The sequence below is a fragment of the Mesocricetus auratus genome, unplaced genomic scaffold, assembly GCF_017639785.1.
Source record: "Mesocricetus auratus isolate SY011 unplaced genomic scaffold, BCM_Maur_2.0 Super-Scaffold_100025, whole genome shotgun sequence".
NCBI lineage: Eukaryota > Metazoa > Chordata > Mammalia > Rodentia > Cricetidae > Mesocricetus > Mesocricetus auratus.
The window spans coordinates 14,780,467-14,798,653 of record NW_024429206.1 but is presented as its reverse complement, the minus strand read 5'-3'; positions in this window follow the sequence as shown (position 1 = coordinate 14,798,653).

The window sequence follows — 18,187 nt, the reverse complement described above, 5'->3', positions numbered from 1 at the left end:
TGCACATACACATACCAGAGCCAAAAGGGAAGTAGGCAAATATGGTCTTAGGTTTCAGAGGGGAGGTGGGAACCACAGCCACTGGCTGGACCTAGGCTCCAAATGAAGCTCGTTGTTTAACATGACTCTGGTTCCCACACTTTGCTCAATCACACAAATGTTTGTAGAATAAACACACAAAGGAACAAAGAGAGGTACGTACTCCCCAAAGAGTGACTGACACACTGATAACCTGGAATGGAATGAAGATTGCTGTAGGATGTGGCAGGGACAGCTGGCACTGAACCTGTGTGTCTTAGTCACCACTCACTGGCCCTGCCTTCTAAAAAGGACTGTCCTCCAAGCAAACTGTGCCCTTTGGAGGTGACTGGATCCCAACCAAGCTACAGAGTAGGGTGCGATCAATCAGCTTTGGCCAGTTGCCTAGACAGTGCCGTGGACATGGAGATGTGACAGTTAGGGCTGCTTGGCAGAGAGTTTCTTGGTTTTTCTAAAGGGCTTTGGGGGCCATGAATGTACCTCAGCTCATGGAGTATCTGCCTAGCATACATGAAACCCTGGGTTCAATTATCCATACTACATAAAACATGGTGGCACATGCCTGTAATTCCAGCATTTAGAAGGTGGAGACAGAACAGTCACAAGTTTAAGGCCATCCTCAGTCACATAGTGAGAGTCTTGGGAGCTTTGAATTTGGTGCCTCCTCAGGGCCTGAATTGTGGCAACCTCATATAATCCAGCAGCTCCTAAGTAAATGCCCGAAGAATTAAAAACAGGTCACCCAAAGCAATATACATACAGGTGTGCACATAAAAGCACTGGATGACTTTTTTTGCAATGGCCAAGAGGTGGAAATAGTCCCACCAGAACAGATGAACAAATAAAATGTGGTCTCTTTACACAGGGAACGTAATGCAGCCACACAGGGAGGGGGTGTAGATCCGCACTGTAACACATAAGCTCCTCAGAAACTGGTGCCAACGGAAGAAGCCAGGTATGAAAGGCCAAAGGCTGCATGAGGTTATTCAAAGTGAGGTGCCGAGAAGAGAGAAGTCTAGGGACAGAATGAAGAGACAGAATCTAGGGGCCTCGGGGCGGGAGGATGGCGACTGTCTAATGGGTACTGAATGTCGTTTCGGGGATGATGAAAAGGTTTTGAAGCTGGGCAGAGATATTGGGTACAGAACACAGGGGAAAGTATTAAAGATCATTGACTTTCTCCTTTTAAAAAGGGTAGTTATATACTATATTAATTTTATGTCAATAATAACAATGATAATAATAGAAATTTTGCAAGGATATGGTTCATACAGTAGCCAAACCTCTTTTTAAAAAATAATTTAACTTTATTGTATGTGCATTGGTGTCGAGGTGTCAGATTCTCTGAAACCAGAGTCACAGCCAGTTTTAAACTGCCATGTGGGTGCTGGGAATTGAACCCAGACCCTTAGGAAGAACAGTCAGGGCTCTTGACCACTGAGCAATCTCTCCGGCTTCTACCAAACCTCTTTTTCCCCACTGTGTATTTTTATTACTTTTTACTTACATGTATGTACATATGTGTATGGGCACAAGGACACACACATGTGTGTATGGGCACAAGGACACACACGTGTGTGTATGGGCTGTTTCAGTAGTCTGTTCTCTTCTTCCCCCACATGGGTCCCAGGGACCAAACTCGGGTCCTCACCTCCCTGGCCTAACCAAGCCTTTTTTGTATCTTGAGGTGACAAATTCAGGGAAACCAGGACACCAAATGATGGGAGAGACAAATGCTAGAAAAAAAAGAACACCTTGACCAGAAAAAAAATTTGGTTTTTCAAGACAGGGTTTCTCTGTGTAGCTTTTCAGCCTATCCTGGTACTCACACTGTAGACCAGGCTGGCCTGGAACTCACAGAGATCCACCTGCCTGGGCTTCCTGAGTGCTGGGATTCAAGGAGTGCGCCACCACCACCCACTTTATGAAACAGGTTCTCGACTCTGTCAGTGGCCTGTTCCAGAGCTATCGATTATGCAAGATTACAGGTACCATCTTTTCGTGCAGTGCAGCCATTTCTACTTGAATTATCAATCACGTGCAGTCAAAGTATTAGAATAAACAAAACAAAATCGCTTCCCGGCCAAGAGGATAGAACCTCTGGCCTGGGTGGAGACCTAGCACTCCTATTGGGCCCTGTCACTCACTTGGCCAGAATCCACACTAGGAAGGTGGGCTCACCTTAGGCCATGCTTAAGAGGTGCACCGTAAACCAGGTATGGTGTCACACACTGTAGGAGGAAGTCTGTATGCCGCCATTAAACATGTGACTTATAAGAGGCGCATACAAATGAGGTAATAAAAGGGCGGTTTACCACACCGCTAACCACACCCACTTTAGACAGGACTAAAGACGTACACGGCTGGATGTAAAGATGTTTACGTACCTGGGCGGAACTACGTCACTAGCCAGGCCCACTTTTGGACATGGCTAGGGGGCGTTACGGGGGAAGGTATAAAAGACAGCACACAGGAAGTCTCGGTCTCTTTTCCTGGAGTTCGGCTTCCGGTTCGGCAGCTGAAAACTGCTTGGCTCATCTGGGTTACTTGTTTGTTATCTTGTGAGTAATTTCTACAATAAATACTTAGTTTTACTTTCAGTAATTGTGTGTCGCTTATTGTTACAGCGTCCCTTGGAGCCTACAACACACCTTTAATTCCAGCACTCTGAGGCAGGCAGATCTCTGTGAGTTCAAGGCTAGCCTGGTCTACAGAGCGAGTTCCAGGACAGCCTACAAAGCTACACAGAGAAACCCTGTTTAAAAAAAGCAAACCAAAAATAAAATAAAGTCCCAGATTTCTTTTTTAGATGTAGGGCAGCAAGGTGTGTGTGTGTGTGTGTGTGAGAGAGAGAGAGAGAGAGAGAGAGAGAGAGAGAGAGAGAGAGAGAGAGAGAGAGAGAGAGAGAGAGTGTGAGAGAGAGAGGGGGAGAGGGAGCTTTAGATAGAGAAAGCTAGACAGAGACAGACAGACAGACAGACAGAGAACAAGAGCAAGGGAGGGAGAGTGGCCTGAGATGATCCAGGTCCCATCTTCCTGGTTATCTCCTGCTAGTCTTTGTGTTCCAGAAAACAGGATGGACTACCTTTGGTGCGATGTTTAAATAACCACAGTTGCCAGCTGTTGAGTGTACAGGCGAGACAGGCTCTCTAGCCGTACCCTGGAAGTCTGTGTGGTTTCTCTCAGGAGAGTTGAATCAGTTTCTGACCCTACAACTCCACTCCCAAACATGACAGACCTCTAGAAAGCTCGCTCTTCCTGTGTGAGGTTCAGCTTGGTTTTTATGGAAGGTTAAAGGTGGGGGTCTCACACATACTCTGCAGTGCTCTGTCTCAGAAAAAATCCCCAGCCCTTGAGTTCTATCTCTTGGGTGTGACTAGGAGAGTGAAGAAAATAAGCAGTTCCTCCTTGCTCACACTTCCACAGTTCTGGAACATTCTGGCACAGCTCCCTAGAAGGTTCCTGCCACTCCACATGGGAGGAAGCTTTAAGAGAAGGGAATCTGGCCAAGCTTCGGAGTGGGGCGTGTGAAGACTGATCTAGGGGTTAATGCCTGCAAGTGCTGTCGGACTGGATCTTTCTATATTTCTTAGCACCGACACCCAAGTCGTTGCATAACACATCAGCTTTGAAAATAAACGTCCAAAGTCGCCTACAGTAAAATCTGCTTGCACAGCTGATGGATTAAGAGAAACAGGTCCTGCTCTGAAGCTCACCAAACTGTTCTATTCAAGGGCTAATAGCTCAGACACCTCAGGAGGACAGAAACTCCAGACAGGACAGCTGGCACCTGGTAACAGCTTCTGCAGGCTGTTAGGACACAGGAAACCCCTGACCACCACCGCCATTTCCCACTGGCATTTACAACGTTGAGACTGCAGGGGAACACATCTGCATCTGGAATCTTCCATCCCAAAGTTCTCTTCTCTTCTCTGCCTAGAAAGCTCCAAGCCTCCTCACCTGGGTACACAGTCTCCACTCCTGAAGAGACTGTGGCCCTTCAATGCTCTGATGAAAGAATTAGGTATAGGGGTCAGTCCCTCTTTGATTTTCATGTCCCCTCAGCCAATCCAGATGATTTAGCAGTTCCTTTATAATAGTTATGAGGTTGCAGGAAATTAGCCATGATGAAGATACATCAAGATTTATCCCTCTGAGCCAGGCAGTGGTGGAGCACATCTTTAAACCCAGTACTCGGGAGGCAGAGGCAGACAGATCTCTGTGAGTTCGAGGCCTACTTGGTTTACAGATGAGTGTCAGGATAGGCTCCAAAGCTACATAGAGAAACCCCGCCTTGAAAAACAAAAACAAAAAGTTTTTACCTAAGGGTGTGTGTGTGTGTGTGTGTGTGAGTGTGAGTGTATGTTCACAAGTGTGTGTGAGAATGTATTACACACATATGTGTGCCTATGGAGGTCAGAGAGCATTGGATCCTGCCTGGCATGTGAGCTGCTGGACACTGGGGACTGGACTCTGGTCCTCTAGAACAATGGTTCCCAACCTCCCCAGTTCTTCCACTGTAGGGAAAAGGGACCAGTAAAAGAAACACAGCCTGAGCAGAGCCAAAGAAACACACTTTGGCCCTGCAACCAGAACCAAAGAAATGTACCCTGACCCTGAAACCAGTGCCAAAGGAACACACTTTGTCCCTGGAATCAGAGTCAGTGAAAGAAATGCATCCTGGCCCTAAAATTGGAGCCAAAAGGCTAAAAAGGACCAGAGAAAGAAACACACTTTGGCCCTGAAAACAGAGCCAAATCTGACCGTAATCCTGTGCAGAAAACCTTGAGCAGAGCTCTAGCCAATCTAGAGTACTAAAATCTGGCCAATCCCCACCCTGGAAGCTCTATATAAACCCTGTGTCTGGTCCTCTTGTGTCTGTTCGTGTGGCAGAGGGCAGCCACTCTCCTGGATTCTTCCTTCCAATAAACCTCTTCAATGAGCTTTGGGTGAAGATCATCTTTTGCGGCAGCGGAGCAGAGGCAACCCTCTCGGTAGAGCAGAGCGAGCAGGGCTATAACACTTTTGCTGGGGAAACCTTCCCTTGGCAGAGCAGAGTTGTTACACTCTGGTTCTCAGCTCTCCATTCTCCTCTCTCCGGGAGCAGAGCTGAACTGTAGCAACTTCGCCCGAGAAACCTCCTGTCCAGCAAAACTGCTACACTGGGCGAACATCCCCAGCTGGAAGACCCTGTCCTGCCGGAGCCGATACACTTGGGAAACCTTTCCCTGAGGCGGGGCTGTAAATAGCCAAGCTTACTACAACCTGTGGTGGTCCTTGGCTCCCGAGTTCCAGGATACCTTTCCACCTGAGCTGTGTAACACTCAGTATTCTGTGACTCCCAAGTGCCAGACTACCTGACCCATCCCAATCCAGCCCAAAATGCCTACATCCACCCTTTAATACAGCTTCTCATGTGTGGTGACCCCAACCATAAGATTATTCCATTGCTGTTGTTATGAATCATAATATAAGTATCTGATATGAAGGGTATCTGTTATGCAACCCTGAAGGGGTCAAGACCCACAGGCTGAGAACCGCTGTTCTAGAAGGAAGCAAGCACAGAGTCACCCCCTCTCCAATTCTGCTCTGAGAACATCGGGAAAGGAATTACATTCCTATCTGTCTCTTCATTTGGGCTCTCTCCCTTTCTCCTTCAGCACTTAGCTGAGAATTTCTGTGTTCGGTGGGTCTTGTGTATGCAGAGGTGAGCTGTTTATTTAGAGACTTGAATTGCCTGGAATGCAAGATATTTCCAAAACAATGGGTGAGAGAGCTAAAATAAAAGGAAACAAAACAGAATCCTGCTGACGTTTTTGAGACATCTGCCAGTATCAGGCTGTGTCAAATCAAGCAAACTGCTGAGATCTGGGTAGATGGACCTGTGCTGGGGCTAGGAGGGGTACAGAGCTCCCTCTGAGTGATCTGAGGGGAAAGAATACAGGACTCTCCCCCAGAATTGCCTTTCAGCCTGATGTGGTGGAGCAACTGTAGTCCCAGTATTTGTGAGGTTGAGGGCAGCCTGGCCAATACAGTGAGCAACAAAACCCTTTAAACAAGCAAATAAACTTGGAGCTGGGACATGGTTGGTAGAATAGTGCTTGCCTAGCATGTATGAAGCCCCAGCCGGATCCCCAGGGTCCTGTAAATTGGGTGTGGTGCATAGGCCTATGACTTTAGCAGGAGGTGGAGGCAGGAGGCTCAGAAGTTTGAGGCCATTCTCAGCCACATAGTGAGTTATAGGCCAGGCTGGGGACTATATCAATAATGATGATGATGATGATGATGATGATGGTAACCAATGGGACTGGAGAGATGGCTCAGCGGTTAAGAGCACTGACTGCTCTTCTAGAGGACCTGGGTTTGATTCCCAGCATCCACACGATGGTTCCTAACTGAAGCCCCCACATCCTCACCCAGCCCCCTCCTTGGCAGCCATGACAGGCTGCAGAAAAGACCCAGCAAGACATAGGCCCCTGACTCAGCAAAATGTGCTGAGCCCCAGGCCTTGCCCTAAATCACTAGGTAGCCAGATGCCCTCCTTGTGGCAAGGAACCAATCAGAAGTTAGCTGGAGGGCTCTGGACGTGCTTTACTGATGATAATAGTAGAATGCAGGGCGTAGTAACCACCCTGGGAGGGCCTCTAGGTACAGCAACTCTTCTGCAGCTGACCAATCAACTCAGGACAGGTTGCCCAAGCCCAGAGGTGCACCAGTCCTGAGGCTGTTGCTACACAACTAGCAGACCCCCAGACGCTCCCCTTGCTGTAATCCAATATATGCTCTGCCCCATAACTGCTTGGGGTCCCTCCTACTCCACCATCTGTGTCAGATGGATGGAGGACCCGAGTTAACTCCAGTAAATTAAAAAGACTCTTTGCTTTTGCATAGGATCTGGTCTCTTGGTGGCTTTGGGAATTCAGAGTCTGGGTACAACCCTAACCATCAGTAACTTCAGTTCCAGGGGGATCCAACGCCTTTCCTGACCTCCTTGGGACTAGAACCCAGGGTCTTGTGAATGGTCCATTGAGCAATACCACACAAGTCCTTACCCATTCCTGTACCTGTGGACTATGTGGAGTTTCTATAGATTAAATGGGATCATTAAAATATACATGAAAGTCAGGCCCAAGGGTGTAGCCCTGTAAATTCAACTAAGCAATGGCTATGCCAGGAGCTCTGGAACAAAGACTGGAAGCTCAAGGCTTGTTTGGGCTACAGAGTGAGTTCAAAGCTAGTCTGAGCTACGGAGTAAGACCCTTGTCTTGACATAAAAAGAAAAGAAAAAGAAGGATGTAGTTCAGTAGTACTGATTTGTCTAGCATGAACGAGCCTCTAAGTCAAATCCCCCACAACTCAAAAGTTGTAAGCAAAGCAGCTGGAGAGATGGTTCGGTAGTTAAGAGCACTTGCAGCTCTTCCAGAGGATCCCGGGTTTGAATCTCAGCACCCACTTGGTAGCTCACAACCATAAGTGACTCAAATTCCAGGGGATCTGATGCCCTCTTATGAACTCTTACAGGTACTACATGCATGCAGTATACAGATAGACACTCAGGCAAAACACCCATATACTCAAAAAAATCTTTAAAATAAATCAAAAGCTGGAAAGGTGGGTCAGGAGTCAAGAGCACTGGTTGCTTGTCCAGGGTCTACTGGGACCCTCAGAACCAGCTAGGTGTGGAAATAGGATCTTTGCCCATGTAATTGAGCATTGAGGTGAGATTTCAGACAGGTGGTTCCTCATCCAGTGACAGTGTTCTTGTAAGAGACAGAACAAGACAGAGACACCTGGAGAGGAGGCCGTGCTGACAGAGGAAGAAATGAGGTGATGCAGCCCCAAGCCAAGGAGGGCATTAGTGACAAGAAGAGGAAGAATCTCCAGACCTCAGGCTTCTGCGTGGTGTGTGTGTGTGTGTGTGTGTGTGTGTGTGTGTGTGTTATAGTACAAGTGTGATTTTTTTCCTTTTTCTTTTTTCAAGACAGGGTTTCTCTGTATTGTTTTGGAGGTTGTCCTGGAACTCACTCTGTAGACCAGGCTGGTCTCGAACTCACAGAGACCCGCCTGCCTCTGCCTCCCGAGTGCTGGGATTAAAGGCGTGCGCCACCACCACCCAGCAGGAATTGGTCTTTTTTTTCCGTCAAGTGGGCCATAGGGGTCTAGCTCAGGTCCTCAGGCTTGGGGAGAGGCACCTTCATCTTCTGTGCCATCTTTGCTGGCTCTGCCTTCTTATTATTTTGTGTGTGCGAATGTAGGTGTCTATATAACACTGCATGCATGTGGAGACCAGAAAAATACTTTGGGAGGTGAGGTGGTTCTCTCCCTCCACCACGGGCTCTGGAGATGGAACTCAGGTCATTGGGTTTACAGAGCAAATGCTTTATGAACTGAGCCAACCCACTGACCCTTCACTGCTGATCAGGCTACAATGACCAGCCAGCAGGTTCAAGAGATAGGCCAGACTGCCTCCACCTCCCCTGGGCTGAGATTACAGCCTTTGAACCATGGAGGCTGGCTTTTTTTGATGCGGGTGCTAGAGATCTCATGTTTACATGGCAGACACCTTAGCAGCTAACCCATGTCTCCAGGCCCAGCCTCATTCCTTGAGGACTTAACTGGAGGGAGTACCATCCTGCAGAAACCAAGGACCTGGATTTGGGAACTGGGGTATATTAATCACTTTGAGATGCCATGATCAAATGCCTGCCAAAAACAATTTAAAGGAGCAATGATTTAATCTGAGTTAGGGTTTCTGTTGCTGTGATGAAACATGACCAAAAGCAAGTTGGGGAAGAAAAGGGTTTTTTGTTGTTTGGCTTTTACTTATGTTTCCACATCGTTGTTCATCACTGAAGGAAGTCAGGGCAGGAACCTCGAGGCGGGAACTGATACAGAAGCCATGGAGGGTGCTGCTGACTTGCTCCCCATGGCTTGCTCAGCCTGCTTTCTTATAGAACCCAGGACCAGCAGCCCAGAGGCTGGACCCAATTTCATCAATCCCTAATTAAGAAAACTCCCTACAGGTCTGCCTATGGCTTGATCTTGTAGAGGTATTTTCTCACCTGGGGTTCCCTCGGGTGACTCTAGCTTGTGAAAGCTGACGTGAAATTAGCCAGCTCAGCTTTACTCCGGCTCGTGCTTTCAGAAGGAGTTGAGTCCACTGTACGGGGAAGGCACGACGGTATTCACCGCAGTGGGAGCACGCAGCAGCATGTCATAGCCTACCAAGAAGCAGGGAACACAGGCCCCGCTCCCCAAACTCCCTAATCTTCAAAATATTTCTACTAGGTGGGGAGCCCGTGAGAGGCGTTGGAGGTTCAAACCCTAACATCTGGCTCCAGAACTGGGAGAGAACAAATGCCTGGTGGTTTGTTTTTTGTTTGTTTGTTTGTTTTTTTTTGTTTTGGTTTTTCGAGACAGGGTTTCTCTGTGGCTTTGGAGGCTTTCCTGGAACTCGCTCTTGTAGACCAGGCTGGCCTCGAACTCACAGAGATCCACCTGCCTCTGCCTCCCAAGTGCTGGGATTAAAGGCGTGTGCCACCAACGCCCGGCTAACGCCTGGTGTTTTAAACTGTCTGATGATTGGTTGTCCTTGGTGGCAGCCTTATGAAAGGAACACAGAGCTGTTTGGAGCAAACACATGGAAAGAAACTGACAGCTCCCTCCCCTGCCTCCTCTCAAGAGACCCAGCCAAGGAGGCTGCTGAGAGGGGGCTTTGCCGGCATTACGGACACCAGGCTTCTGTCAGCTCTTCCTCATTTTACTCTGAAGGTCTCTTCTCTTGGACTGGGGATGCAGCTGAGTGATTCAGTGCTTGCCTGGAGCATCAAAGGCTCTGGGTTCTATCTTTAGAATGGAAACAAAATAAAACAAACGACCCCTCCATCAGCATCAGCAGCACCCCCCCCCCATAGACACACAGCCACGATAACCTTTCTTTTTCATTTCCTGATGTGGAACAAACCTTTTCTATACTATGAATGTGCATTACTCTCATTGGTTAGTAGAAAGCTGGGCAGGAAGCTGGGTGGGAAAGCCAAACTAATGATGGGAAGCTGGGTGGAGTCAGGAGAGACACCAGCAAGTCACCCAGGAAGCAAGACATACTAGAGGACAGGTAAAGCCACAAGCTATGTGGCAATACATAGATTAATAAAAATGGATTTTTTTAGAGTTAGCTAGTAACAAGCCTGAGCTACTGGCCGAGCATTTGTAATTAATATTAAGCCTTTAAGCAGTTATTTGGGAACCAGAGGGTGAGAGAAACATCCACTTAAAATTTCCTGTGTGGATTTTTTTGCTTGTTTTTGTTTCATTTTATTTCAGACAGGATGTATTAGTTACTTTTTGCTGCTGTAATAAAACACCATTAATGAAAACAACTTATGAAACAAAGGTCATTTTTGACTTACAGCTCCAGAAGAATAAGGGTCCATTGTGGTGGGAAGGCATGGCGGCCAGTGACTGGCAGGCACGGCGGCAGGAGCAGGAAGCCAAGAAAGCACATCGTCAAAGGCAAACCTAACACAGAGAACAAAGCCCTGAAGTGGGGGCAAGCTTATAAACACTCCAAGCCTAATCTCAGTGACATACTTCCTCCCACAAGGCTGCACCACCTCCCCAAACGCCTCCACTGACTGGCAACCAAGGGTTCAAAACCTGAGCTCAGGTGGAATATTTCTCATTAAACCACCACACAGGGCCTCATTATGTATTTCAGGCTGTCCTGGAACTCTGTGTGTAGAGGAGGTTGACCTTGAACTCAGAGATCTGCCTCCCTCTGCCTCCCAACTGTTGGGATTAAAGGCACTAGACACCAGGCGCCTGGCCTCTTTTTTTTCCCACTATGTTACAACCTTTATCATATACATTTTTTTTATCCTATCAGATACACTCCCTGTTCCCTGTAAGCTTGTGAGGGAAAATTAAAACTGGATGGATGGTGGTGGCACATACCTTTAATCCCAGCACTCCGGAGGCAGAGGCAGGCAGATCTCTGTGAGTTTGAGACCAGCCTGGTCTACAAGAGCGAGTTCCAGGACAGGTCCAAAGCTACACAGGGAAACTCTGTCTCGAACCTCCCTCTCCCCCCCCCCAAAAAAAAAAAAAAAAAAGTTAAAACTCAACTGAGGCACAAGAAAGTGGCTTCCTAAGAAAAGGCCTATTAGCGCTGGAGAGATGGCTCAGTCATTAAAGGCTAAGCTCACAACCAAAAGAAATGGCCTCCTAAAATACTACATTGCAGAATCTGGTTGTTGTCAGCAGCACTGAGGATTGAACCCCTGACCTCATGCATGCTATGTAAACAGGTTACCATGGAGACACACCAGCCCAGTGTACACAGTTTGTATTGGTGGGGGCAGTGTTTCGAGACAGGGTTTCTCTGTGTAGCCTTCGCTGTCCTGGAACTCACTCTGTAGACCAGGCTGGCCTCAAACTCAGAGATCCGCCTGCCTCTGCCTCCCAAGTGCTGAGATTTAAGGTGTTTGCCACCACCGCACGGCCAGTTTGTATTATTTACATAGTAAGTTTATAACCATAGAACTGCCATTTATATCACAGATGGCCATGAGTCACTCAAACAGAGGACACCTCATTGAACGGGTTCCCAGGATTTGATGATGAAAGTTTCCTAGACATATGACCCCATATGACCACAGCACCAAGTGCAGGCACCTGACATCATGGGGTGGGAAGCAGAAGCAGAAATTTTGCAAGTCACCACTTCTCCTTTTTGAGACGTGAAATACAGTATGTGCTATGTCTATGTCATGTAGCCATTTTTGACTTACAATGATAATGAAGCCTATATAAAGAACACTGGGGAAAATTAGACAACAGTTAGTCTTGCTTTTGAAGTCAGCCCTTCCTTCCCTTTCTTTCACACATTGTCTCTTCCAGCACAAAGAGTGTCTTATTGCTTCATACATAGTGCATATTCTTCTTATTGCCTATCTCGACAATTTTTCTATTACATTTATTTACTTTGACAGTGTGTGTGTGTGTGTGTGTGTATTCCTTGACACACATGTGATGATCAGAGGACCATTTGTGGGGGTCAGTTATCTCCTTCTACCTGCTAAGCCATCTCACCAGCCAGAGATATTCTAATTTAAGCTTGAGCACAGGCATCCAGGGAGAGAGGCACTGAGAGGAAAGAGGCCTGAGTGTGACTTCTCAAAGAGTTAAGACATGAAGACATGCCCGAGTGTGTGTATTGGCTCCTGAAGGGAATGAGGCCTGACCTCAAATCTGGACAGGTTACTAAACCTTTGCAAATTCCTGGGTAACATCAGTGTCTTGTGCCAGAGTCAACTCTCTATGGGCTTTCAAATAGGCATGTCTTTTACTCAAGAAATTCATCGTGGGGCTGGAGGGATGGCTCAGTGGTTAAGAACGCCTTGCCCCTTTGCAGAGGACTGGGTTCTATTTCTAGCACCCTATGGAAGCTTACCTCCCTAACTAACATTCCAGAGAATCCAATGCTGCCACCCCTCTAGAAGTGTGGGACCTGGGAGAACGGAACCAGACTAAAGTCTCATGTGATAGTGAACTCCATTCACTGCTTCAGACAATTTATACTCTGAAGGTTCAGAGAAATCACATGAGTAAAGCTCTCACGAGTTCAAACTGTATACAATGGCAAGGATAAGCTGCAAATGGTAAACATTTTCCCCATGGAGGCACATATGAGATAGTTTAAACATTTAATTGAATATAACACTAGCAAGCAATAATGCGTAATCTGAAGTAAAGTTGTTCGTATCTGCTGCTACACCTGAGAGGACCATGAAAACCTATGCCAAGAACAATTCTGTGTCTTGAAGACACTGAAGTCACAAGACTCTTGCTTTCTTGGAGTGTTCTCGCAAATACTCAGAATTCTCCTCAGAGGACTCCATTCTTTTTTTTTCAAGACAGGATTTTACTGTGGAGCCCAGGCTGTCCTGGCACAAACTCTGTAGACCAGGTTGGCCTCGAACTCATAGAGATCCACCTGCCTCTGCCTCCCAAGTGCAGGGACTAAAGGCGTGCGCCACCACTGCCTGGCAGGACTCCATTCTTGGAACTTGTTCTGACACAATGACTTCTCTGGCTTCCATTGGCACCAGTCACAGGCATGGTATACAAAACACCCATACACATAAAATAATTTTTAAAAATTAAAAAACATAATCATCCATCAAAAATCATTCAAGAGGGGCTGGATAAATGTTTCAGTCTTTAAGAGTGCATACAGCTCTTGCAGGTGACCCAAGTTCAGTTTCTAACTCATGGTCAGTGCCTCATGACTTAGGGATCTGATGCCTTCTCTTGGCCCTTATGGGCACCTGCACACATTCACACCGATATACATACATATTCATAAATAGAAGTAATAGATGGGAGAGATGCCTCAGGGACCTGAATTCAGTTTCCAGGGCCCTCATGAGAACTCACAACTATGTATAACTTCAGTTCCAGGGGATCTGTGCTCTTTTCTTACCTCAGTGGACACTATACTCATATACATAGAATAAATCAGTCTTGAAATAAAATAATTTTAGAATGCAAACCATACAAATGTTGCTGTGGGCGTTACTTGGTGTCATGGATTGTGTTTAGTATGTTGGAGGTCCTGGTTCCATCCCCAGCACAACACACACACACACACACACACACACACACACACACACACACACACACGTTAGAGCAGGGATCGACACATGAATTAATATTCGAAGCACAGACAATGGATTTCATTGAGGAGAAACAGTAGTAAGATCTTATTCTTTCCAGGCCAAGCTTTCTGCCCCTAAGAGTGAAAGAATGGCTCCTAAACTAATGTGCCACTCGAAGCAGCCAAGGGAATGAAGCCTTAGCTGCCCCACTCCACTGTAGATGATGGAAGGGCACACGGAAGTCTCAAGGACCCAACATGCTGCCTGGAAGTTAGTCAGTGCTAACTTCCCCCTTTTTGTCCTGTGTCATTTGTCCATGTGACCATGAAACATTCAAGGATTATTTTTATCTTGAGAAAGAGTTGCCAAAAATTCAGTAATTTCATAAATATTTCAAGGAATGTTAACTGGCTTGATTTGTTTGTTTTCTGAGACAGGGTTTCTCTGTGCTATAGCCCTAGCTGTCCTGGGACTCACTCTGTAGACCAGGTTAGCCTCCAACTCACAGAGATCCGCCTGCCTCTGCCTCCCAATGGTGGGATTAAAGGTGCGCATCACCATGCCCAGTAACTGGCTTGATCTTGTTCAGGCAACCTCAGCTGCTTTGAGCTATGAGTGCAGCAGTCCTGTCTAGAAGACGCTGCTTTGCTTCAGTCCTTCCTGCCCTCTGGGTCTTACAGTCTTTCCATCTCCTCTTTCACATTTCTTGGCCCGTAGCTGGGGGTGGGAGGTTGGGTGATATAAATGTCCTGCTTGAGGCTGAGCATGCCACTCGCACGCATTCTTTGCACTTTGATCAGTTGTGAACTTTGAGTTAACCAACAAAGAAAACCAATGAGGCCTAAGAACTGTACTAATCTAGCAGTACAGACACAAATTGAGAGGGATTGACACTGTGTCCATTTAGAAGAATAATATTAGTAGAGTTCACCCCTGGTGTGGTTACCAACCATGGGTTCTTGGTCAGAATTACAGTGGTAAGGCATGCATTTCTTCCCGTGGAACAGGTATTAAATCCAAGCAGAAAGTGGTTGGTTGCCCCCATAAAGATCATGCCTCTATTGCACACATGAGACTCTCTGGACACGTAGGTCATTACAGTAGCTCACAGGGTTCATAGCTAGGTAAGACTACTGGTGGCTCCCTCTCACCCCCAATAGCCTATATAGCACCTTCTAGTACCATGAAAGGTTGCCAGCGGGGAGGAAGCTTCCAATTTAGTGCCAGCTTGATTTTGTCTTCATGGAATAGTGTGTGGTGTCTTCAGCAATAATGTTTTACCACCAAGCTCTGGTAGACAGTCAATAATGGTGGCCACAGCCTGTGTTATTCTGGGGGAGGGGCGGGGCTTAGTCTCTGAAGTATTTGGATTTTTAAAAGAATAAGCAAGTTGTTTTTATTCTTGATAACTAGGAAGAAAAAATGTGACCTTTCTTAAGGTGTGCCTTTGTTTATTTATATATTATTATTTGGGGCTTTAAAAAGTATATTTAGAGCTGGGCATTGGTAGCGCATGCCTTTAATCCCAGCACTTGGGAGGCAGAGGTAGGTGGATCTCTGTGAGTTCGAGACCAGTCTGGTCTACAAATCGAGTGACAGCATAGGTTCCAAAGCTACGCAGAGAAACCCTGTCTTGGAAAAATCAAGACAAAAGTATATTTAGTGTGTGTGTGCCTGCGCGTGCACACCGTGTAGTGGAATGTGGAGGTCAGAGGACAACTTGCAGGAGTTCGATCTTTCCTTCCACCGTGTGGGTCTTGTGGGCTAAACTCAGGTTACCAGGCTCCAGGGGAAGAGTTTTTACTCAGTGAGCTACCTGGATGTCCTTACTTTGGTTTCCCGAGATAGTGTCTCTATGGAGTCTTAGTGTGATAGTTTGAAAGAAAATGTCCCCAAAGAGAGTGGCACTATTGGCAGGTGTGGCTTTGTTGCAGTAGGTATAGCCTTGTTGGAAGAAGTGTGTCGCTGTGGAGGTGGGCTTTGAGGTCGCATATATACTCAGTGTGATACTCAGTCCACTCCCTATTGCCTTCTAATCAAGAATATAGCCAGCACCATGTCTGCCTGCACGCCGGCATATTCCCTGGCATGACAATAATGGACTACACCTCTGAAACTGTAAGCCGCCACCTCAATTAAATGTTTTCCTTTACAAGGAGTTGCCATAGTCACGGTGTCTCTTCAAAGTAATAGAAAGCCTAAGACCCTTGGCTTGTCTGAAACTTGCTATGTAGCTCAGGATGGCCTTGAACTCAAGATCCTTCTGCCTCTGCTGCCATCTCAGTGTGAGGATTACAGGTATATACTAGCACCTTCTTTTTTTTTTTTAAGACTTATTTATTTATTACATATACAGTGTTCTGCCTATATGCCAGAAGAGGGCACCAGACAGATTGAATTGTAGATGGTTGTAAGCCACCATGTGGTTGCTGGGAATTGAACTCAGGACCCCTGGAAGAGCAGTCAGTGTTCTTAACTTCTGAGCCATCTCTCCAGCCCCGAGGGGTGCATTCTTATAGCAGCTCTTTCTGCTTTCCTGGAGCTCACCCATTTCCAGTTTGAACAGTTGGTGTGCCTCAGCTAGCATCCTGGGCTTTAGGGTAAGTGAACAGGGGAGGCAGTGAAAGGCTTGAGGTCAGCTGTGACAGGGTCTGGCTTATGTAACAGTGTCCATAGGAAATAGTAGAGCCATGACTGCATAGGAAACACATGCAACAGCAGAAACGACCACAGACAAGTTATAATCAATGTAACAATAAAGATCCTAGAACTGCGTATTGGAGTGCACATTTATGTTTCCACACATGACTTCTCTGGCAAACCCACCACCCTATCAGAATTTTACTCTGCCCAAGGAAACCAGAGTAAAGATTGAGAAGCAGCTCCTTTTGGCTGAGCTTCGGGTTTAGCAAAACCTGCAGACTCATTTCTATTTGTTAAGTTCTAGTGCCACCATGTGATCCCTCCTAGAGTTTGCGCATTTGTAGCCAAGCACACAACTGCATACTTGCGAATTCAGCCTTATGTTTGGTTAAGATATGTGGAAGGATTTGGCAATAGGGTGGGAGGGTGGGGGGGAAGGGGAGTGCGGGAGGAGGGGAGGGAGAGGGAACTGGGATTGACATGTAAAACAAGCTATTTAAAATTTTTAAAAAATGATAAAATAAAAAAATATTAAAAAAGATGCAATCACAAGTAAGTATATATTTCAAAATATGATATTAATTCATTCACTTGGGGGGAGGTGCATGTGCGGAGGTCAGAGGCCAGTTTATGGGAGTTGGTTCTCTCTTTCCACCATGTGTAGGACCTGGGGCTCCAATTCAGGTCTCGGTGGCAAGTCTTTATCTGCTAAGCCTTGTCTGTGTGTGTGTATGTATGTGTGTGTCTCATGTAGTCCATGAAAGCCTCAAACTCACTGTGCAGTTGAGAATGATCGTGACCTCCTGATCCTCCTGCTTTCACTGCTCAAGTGCTAGGATTTCAGGCATGGGTCAACAAGCCCAGCTTATGCCAGGCTGGGAATTGAACACAGGGTTTTGCACATGCCTGAAAGTACTTTAGCAACTAAAGAAATGCAAATATGTTGTGTGGTGGTGGCACATGCTTTAAGTCCCAGCATTTGAGAGGCAAAAGCCAGCCTAGTCTACAAAGAAAGTTCCAGGACAGTTTTCAAAGCTACAGAGAAACCATGTCTCAAAACAAACAAAAAGAGAAATACAAATATAAATGTGTATAATGAGACATGTTCACCTATGAGATTAACAACAGATTTTAAAGACAAGATTGCTGAGTGCTGGGTATAACAGAGTAAAGCATTGCCTTTCCAGCAGGAAAGGACATAAGAGCTTCTCAAGTGCATAATGCAGTTAGTTCAGGAATGTGCAGGACAGGTAGGTAGTAGCTTTAAAATTTCAGGTAACTCACATTTTGCCACAAGCACTTTCCCCCTCTAAGCCATTTCATTGGCCCAGGGAATGTATCTTATGGAAACGACTCCAAATACGAAAATCTGTAGAAATCTATTAGTGAGGGTTGGAATGAGCTCTCTTGCATTCAGAGGACCAGAGATGGGATTCCAGTACCCACATAAGGCAGCTCATGGCTGCCTGTAATTCCAGCTCCAGGGCATTTGATGCTGTCTTCAGCTGATATTTTTGGAGGGTGGGGGTTAAGACAGATTCTTAGTATACAAGCTCAATGGCCTAGAAATCTACCTCCTAATTGCTGGGATACCTCCTCATCAGGTTGATTCTGCCCTGGTCCCCGGGCTACCAAGAGTACTTTACATTGTGACTTTTCCCAGCAGCCTCACTGGTGTGTGTCAAGACAACCTGGGCTACACAACAAGGTGCCACCAGCAAATGTGTAGTGCACTGTGCTGAGGTCCCCGGCCACCTGTATTTCTCCACTTTTCAGTTTCACGTGCAGAGCTTATATTTGTATTTAGGAGGAACAGCACAAAATATGTACATCCTATCTTCCAG